The sequence below is a fragment of the Tupaia chinensis genome, unplaced genomic scaffold, assembly GCF_000334495.1.
Source record: "Tupaia chinensis unplaced genomic scaffold, TupChi_1.0 Scaffold000619_1, whole genome shotgun sequence".
In the NCBI taxonomy this organism is placed as follows: Eukaryota; Metazoa; Chordata; class Mammalia; order Scandentia; family Tupaiidae; genus Tupaia; species Tupaia belangeri.
This window is the reverse complement of record NW_006160139.1, coordinates 672,206-679,297: the sequence shown is the minus strand read 5'-3', so window position 1 is coordinate 679,297 and position 7,092 is coordinate 672,206. Positions and strand designations below refer to the sequence as shown.

Here is a 7,092-nt window from a genome sequence, read left to right as displayed (position 1 = left end):
CTGCCCCTCGCCGCCCACAAGGCCTTCGCCGGTAGCCGGCCGCCATAGCCCGCTTCTTCCGAGCCCCTCCGCGCCCCTTCTCTCGCGACCAGGGACTCGAGGTCAGGTGATCCCCCAGCGGGGATCTAATTGGCTTCTGCGGAAGAAGGGCCTGGCTTGTAACCGAACAATGCCCGGAGGGGCGGAGGGGCTCCCTCCACCTCGCCTCCCTGCTGGACCGGCGCCCCCATCTGCCGCGCCTCCGTCCTGACCACTGCTCACTGGGCGGGCTGCCCCGCGAGGGAGGGGGGCGCCTGCGTCGCGGGATCTCAAGGGTCAGGTGTGAGCATGCGCCCCGTTCATTCGTGCCCAGGTGTGAGTGGGCACGTAGACGCGGCCTGGGAACGCGCAGTCTGATGGCTTTGTGACCTGGGTCTAAGTGACCAGCTGCACGCACATCCCCACGTCACCCAGGGACTTCCTCCCGAGGGCAAGGCAGTTTTCTGGTGTCAAGTCACTGCTGTCTTTCCGCCTAAAGCTCACCGCACCTCCAGGGAGGAAGCCCACGGGTCCTCGGGGTGCCATCTCCCCTCTCTACACCCCAGACGCTGCCCATTAGCTGGCTGAGCTTCATGTCCGGCATTTTAAAAGAGAAAACCCCAGGAAAATGCTTTCTGCCTGGCCGTCTCCCTATCACTACAACCCAAGCAGGTTCTGCAGTTTTGCCAACACAACAAAAAGAAAATGATCTGGTTTATACATAATGCATTATAGTTAGTTTAAACTTGACAGCAGCAAGTTTAAAGCTTTCAGTTGAAAATATTTATAGATTTGATTACAGGGTACTAGATTGTTAATGTTAGAAGTGACTTAAAAGAACTATTAATTCTTTTTCAAATGGATGAAACCAGAGAGGGAAAGTTATTGGTCCAAAATCACACAGCTAATTTTACATGGAGGTTTTAAAATCACTTTTTTAAAAGAATTATTTATTTAATTGTGTTATTATATTTGCTATTTATTATACTTTTGCTGTAGCGGAAGTGCGCTCACCATATGTATATATACAAAGAGAGAGAAAGCCAGCAGCCAGGTGCGGACCACACCCACTACCACAGCCATGTGGGAGTCCAGCATCTCAACCAACAGGCCACCTGCTGGCCCCCAAGACCACCTAACTTTCATTGCATGCTTACGTTACTCTGTTAGTAATAATAATATGTAATACTTAATGTAATGATATTGAACATTTCTTTAAAATATTTTACATGCGATTTTTTAAGGGTAGGAGATTGCTCGATGGAATGTTAACCTAAGCATTCCGCGTCTGAAATAGGCTAAAGTTAATATTCCTCTTCATGTAGAAGCAGTTATGGTTCTAAAGTGTTTGAGTGACGTGTGCTTTTACTGTTCAATGAACGAAATGTGTAACTTCTGGAAAGATAGATTACTCCACAGGGAACGGGGTAAAAATGTCGACTGCCAAAAAGCAGAGGCTGCTGTTCCAGCAGAGTGAGAGCCCACTGAGTTCAGCCCTCTTCGGCAGGGTGTCTCACATAACTCGCAGTGAGACACAAGGAGCACCTCCGGAGCATCTTCCCTTCCAGCTGTTACTTCATGAACGGAACCTGAGATGTACCCTAACTTCCTAAGTTAGGAGCCTTCCTCCAGGAGCACAGCCCTGACCTGTCACTGCCCCGTGCTCACTTGAGACTTGGAACCCTGAACGTCTGAACACACACCCATCTGCACCTGCAGACACCTCTGTGATGCAGTCTTGTCTTTCACAGCAGCTTGAAAAGGTACATGACATGTAATAAATGTGTTTATGACTATGCAAGGAGTGTAATAAATGGACAAGTAATCTTGCTTCTTTTCAAATATAGTTTACATCAGGTTTTACTACGGCATTTCCCCTTAAAACACATATATGCTTCAGAAAATAACGTGAAGTCTCATTTCTTGGAATTGCCCTTCCTAAGAAATACAGCAAACAGGCACATCTGATTCTGATGTGAAATAAAACGGCACAATTGTGATCCTGCGAGGGGAGGGGGGGCGAGACTGTGGGAGGAACCTCGCCGCGCTCCTTGGCGTTTGTGAATGGCTTGCTGCATGCTTGCTGGTTTATACATTTACATAACTTGCTCTCATTTATGTAACTTATTTATGTAAGCGGCTGTGCCGCCCTGGCCTTTGTGTGCTGCACGACTTCCCTCTGAATCAGGAAGTCTGGGCCAAGCAGGCACTGGCATTGTAGCAGGTCACTCTTCCGTCATTCTGTGCCACCAAAAAAGGATGTGCACTGCGACGCGACTGCTTTTTAAAGTCAGAGGAGAGAAAAATTAGTATCTTTCTCCATTCATCTTTGGAAATGTAGACTTGGGTCTCTGACTCACTGGGCACTGGGATGGAGTGGGGAATCCTGCAAAACTGCCCCTGAGCCTGCAGCAGGGGGGCTGACGAGCTCCCTGCCCTCCAGCATTAGTCACTCATGTCCGTTTTTGCTTACAAAGTAGTAAAATCATGAGATTTATATCTCTCTTTTTTTTTTAAGTATTGTCTTCCAAAATAGATGAGTTATGTAAGAGAGTAAGAAGAAAAGCGTATCTGTTTCCTAATTTGGAAAATGCTTATCACCATCATTCCCTGCTTACCCGTCCCTCCCACGGCCACACCAGAAGACTTTGCCTGATATAGTTAGGTAAACTCCTGTTCAAGAATAACAACCGTGTTTTTCCTGTTCCCGAGTCAGCTGGAGATGTGTATTTGAGCCCCCCTTCCTTTTTTCTTTGCTAGATGAACTTAACATTTGTTTCTTCACATTCTTTTCATTAAAAAAGACTGAATGTAAGTTTAAAGAGCCAAGCAGAATTATGTCCTCTTCGTGATCCGTTTAGTTGACAAGGTTCTGTTCAGTGCATCGGCATAGTGAACTGTAAACTGTCATCCGTGTACGTCCCCAACAGCATGTGTGGACGGGACTCACAAGGGGAGGGGACTGGAGCCCACCATCTCCTGGCTCTCCTTTTACGTCTCCGACAAAACCGAGCCGTGCTCAGCTGCCTGTTGACAAGTTTTACTGGGGGGAATCCAGAGATCTGGAGCTGACTAATGGCCTCTGAGCCAGGGAAGGAGTCACCTATTTTTCCTGAGCCTCCTTTGCCATCCGTAAAAGAGGGAACTGGAACTCTCTAAGGTGCCTGCTGCCTCTGGAGCCCAGCCCTAGGGTTTGTTTGAACACAATGAGAGGAGGCAGAGTCTCCCAGCCTGGGTAACACAGCAGTGTGACACCTGATGAAAGTGGAACAGCAGAAGGTGAAGACGGAAATAGAAGAGGAGATGGAGAAACACATTTTGACGGTGTGCGCCCAGCCCTGTTCAGAGCAGGGGGACCCAGTCTCTGAGCCGGAACGTCCAGTCACTGAATGGGGACCGCTGCCCCTCGCACACTTGCCTGCCCCTGCTGCAGGTCTGGAAGGGGTTGCTGGAGGGAAGCCCTTGGCAGCTGGGGGGTGGGGGAGCTGGTTATATAACTTGGGCATTTGTGGGGAAGTTTATGTAAGATGCTAAAAATACAGTATATGATTACTATAATAGTGTTCTAAGTGAAAGCCCTAATGAGGACAACCTGAGTAGGTTAAATAGAGGTGATCCTAAGTAGATGTCTAAATCCAAGTGCCTGCAATGACTGTTGTTTAAGCAAGTGCAGCTTATTACTCATTGTTAAACTTTCTTATCTCTGTAGGGAGCATCGTCAAAGTGCTCAGAGAGCCCTTCCCTTACTAAGGGCACCATTTTTAATTCTCCTTTTCTATTACTCTAAATAATTCAGACACACAAGAGGAAAAATAGAATTAAAGAATACGTTTATATGGGTTCAAAAGAATTTTGAAATTCATGCCTAATTTTCTTTTTCTTTTGTAGAAATTCTGCCTTGGGGCACATGTACTTGCTGGGGAGAGACAGACAGCAAGAGGAAAAGTGAGAAATCACCCACCAGGAGAGATGGCCATGCCAGTCACTTCTCCAGGTCCCTCCTAGGATCTTGGGCACAAACGCATGCACACATGCCCACCATGATTTTCAAGCCACTGGGTCTGGGACTCAGATCACACTCAGCCATGTAGGAGTCCAGTCCCGTGTCCCTACGCCGCCATCTGGCCCCTGTACCTAATTTTTTTTGTTTGTTTTTGTAGAGGTTTTTGCTATAGGGCACGTGCGCTCGCCAGACAGACAGAGAGAGACAGAGAGACAGAAAGCGAGAAATCACCCCCCAGGGGGGATGGCCACGCCGCAATCCCTTCTCCTCCATTCTCCTCTTGGGATCTTGGGCACGCACACACACGCGCCTGGTGTGAGTTCTAAGCCACCGGGTCCAGGACGCGAACCGCGGCCGACTATGTGGGAGTCCAGCGACATAGCCATTACGCTAACTGCTGGTCTCGATGCCTAATTTTTTTATAGCATACATTGTTCAGCAACTTCTGAAGACCTTGTCATATGATCCTAGATTGGGTCATAAAGCACAAGCCCTGCATATTTTGGTATTTTCATGAACTTTTTTATTTCAATTTATTATTTATTCCATAAGCGAGAGGGAGCCTCCTCAGCCGGGTCTTGACACGCCTTTAGCCAGCTCTCCGTGTGCCTGGCATACTCGGAAGTCTCTCACGGAGCACGGTGTTTGCCACTGCACCTCGTCGGACCCCTCCTATGAGCTTTCTGAAGACCACTCCTACTGAGTGTGCAATCCGTTTTCTATTTACTGGTAGTAATTGATAACATGAATTCGCTTCTGGATACCAAGTTGTTAAAAAGAAAGTCACCTGGACCCACATGGGAGGTCCCGGGTCATGTGTGGGGTCTCCCTGCACACATGTACCCATGAGCCAGTCAGAGGAGGATGGGCGTGGATCGGCTTGAAGACCCTGTCAGAGGTGCCTATACATGCGTCTTTCTCTTATGAGAGAGATAAATAAAAAGAGAACTGACATAGGAACACACCCCAAAGATTGTTTAACAAATTCTAAAAACAGAGTACATTGGAAATCCCTCATACTCTCCATCCACCCACCCTACCCTCTTTAGGGCTTATCATTTGATAACAGTCTTCATGAAGTTCATGAAAATGTGTATTATGAAAAAACCATGTGTAGATTTCAAACTGGTTTACAGCAAATTCAACTTTAACTCCATTTTCTCCACAGCCTTTGTGAAGTCCCCTTCGTTGTCTCTACCCTTGAGAACGTGAGCTGCTGGCGACCTGGCTTTCTGCCTGTCTTGTTGACATTTCTGTAGCACCCAGGCACTGCAAAGACTCTAGATGATCAGTACTGGATAAGACTGAAAATATTCTCTGATATTCTTTTGTTCTTGTAGTGACCAAAACCCATTTACCATCAACACATCAGGACAATTTACTTTCTCCATTTTTCCTCATTAAGGACCAAATGTTTGCATTCCCTAAAACTCTGTACGCTGAAATCTCCTCCCCGATGTGATGGCATTAGGAAGTGGGGACTTTGGGAGGGATTTAGGTCATGAAAGTGGCCCCGGGAATGGGATTGGTGCCCTTGTAAGAAGCAGCCAGAGCAAATAGCTCAGAGTCTTCGTGTGAGAATGCACGAAGCCAGCAGTCTGCAGCCAGGAGAGAGCCCTCACCAGGTGCCACTCGGCCACCATTTCAGCTCCTAGCCTCCAGAACGGTGAGAAATAAACTCGTGTTCTCTCTAAGCCGCCTAGTGCTTCGTTGTAGCAGCCCAAGCGAAGGCGTCCGCCCGGTCTCATGAACTTCCCATGTGGCCTGCCAGGTAGTCATTTCGGTCCTGGCTTCAGACTATCCCCTGAATCTTGTCCTCTCACCATCCCTACCCACTTCACTCCACAGACCCCACTACCACCCTGGCCCAAGTCGTTAGCATCTCTTACCTCAAAATTAAGACATCTAGGGACCAGCAGTTAGCGTAATGGCTATATTGCTGGTCTCCCATGTAGTAAAACGCGGTTCGAGTCCCGGACCCGGTGGCTTAAACTTGCATGTGTCCAAGATCCCAAGTGGTGAATGGAGGAGAAGGGATTGTGGCATGGCCATCAGTCCTGGGGGGTGATTTCTAGCTTTCTGTCTGTCTCTCTCTGTCTTTCTGCCAAGGGCATGCACCTTATAGCAAAACCTCTCAAAAAAAAAAATAAATTAAGACATCCAGTTTTAATATCCTTCAGGTAAAAGAAATAATTTTGAAAGTGGAAACATATAAAGTTATACTGAGTGAAAAACATGTATGTATATGTGTATACATATACATGTAAATCAAAAAAGAAATACAACAATCATTTTAATATAGACCTTGGTTTATTATAAGCATTATTGTTTAAAAATGCTTCTTAAACTCCTGGGAATATGGGACCAGCAATTAGCATAATGGCTATGTCGCTGAACTCCCATGTAGTCGACCAAGGTTCAAGTCCCAGACCCAGTGGCTTAAACTCACACGGGGCGCGTGTGAGTGTGTGCCCGAAGGGACTGTGGTATGGCCATCCCCCCAGGGGGTAATTTTGCACTTTCTCTCACCCTCTCTCTCTCTCGATCTCTGTCTCTCTTGCACACAAGTGCATGTTCCATATAGCAAAATCTTACAATGACAAAAAAAAAAAAAAAAAAAAAACTCCTGGGAATATCAGCAGTCTGAAGATTTGAGAATATTTGGTGGGATGCCTATAAGGGTCAGAAGTCTTAGAGTCATCCTCGATTCCTCTTCTTCTCTCACTTCTCATCTTGTCTGCCAAAAAATCCTTTTGGTTCTGCTTTCAGAGCATGTCCGGAATTTGATCCATCTGGTCCACCTCCTCGCCACCAGCAACTCTAGATTACTGCCACAACCTCTAACCAGTGTGCTTTTTTTTCATTGCACTCCTAAACATAAACCATGTGCTCCTCAGAACACAATATTTACTTCCCACCTCAGAAGAAAATCCGAAGTCCTGACCATGAGCCAGAATTAGGCACTTGATCTGTGCCCAGCCTTCTGACCGGGTCTCCTGTTGGTATCTATTTTTCACTCCACTCCAGTTGCACTGGCTCTTCAAGGCGTGTGTCCTGTCCTTTTTTCTCAC

The 7,092-nt window shown here is 47.0% G+C and overlaps 1 long non-coding RNA gene across 3 annotated transcripts; it reads left to right on the top strand.

The window, feature by feature from the left end:
- Positions 1 to 10: 10 nt before the first annotated feature.
- Positions 11 to 5,742, top strand: LOC102469931 (uncharacterized). 3 transcript variants are annotated; one of them, XR_336069.3, is made up of 3 exons: positions 11 to 101; positions 1,526 to 1,781; positions 5,190 to 5,742. It is a non-coding gene; the product is annotated as an uncharacterized LOC102469931 (long non-coding RNA). The 3 variants fall into 3 exon arrangements; XR_336070.3 differs by lacking the exon at positions 11 to 101 and adding an exon at positions 124 to 319; XR_336071.3 differs by lacking the exon at positions 11 to 101 and adding an exon at positions 326 to 690.
- The last annotated feature ends 1,350 nt before the right edge of the window (positions 5,743 to 7,092 follow it).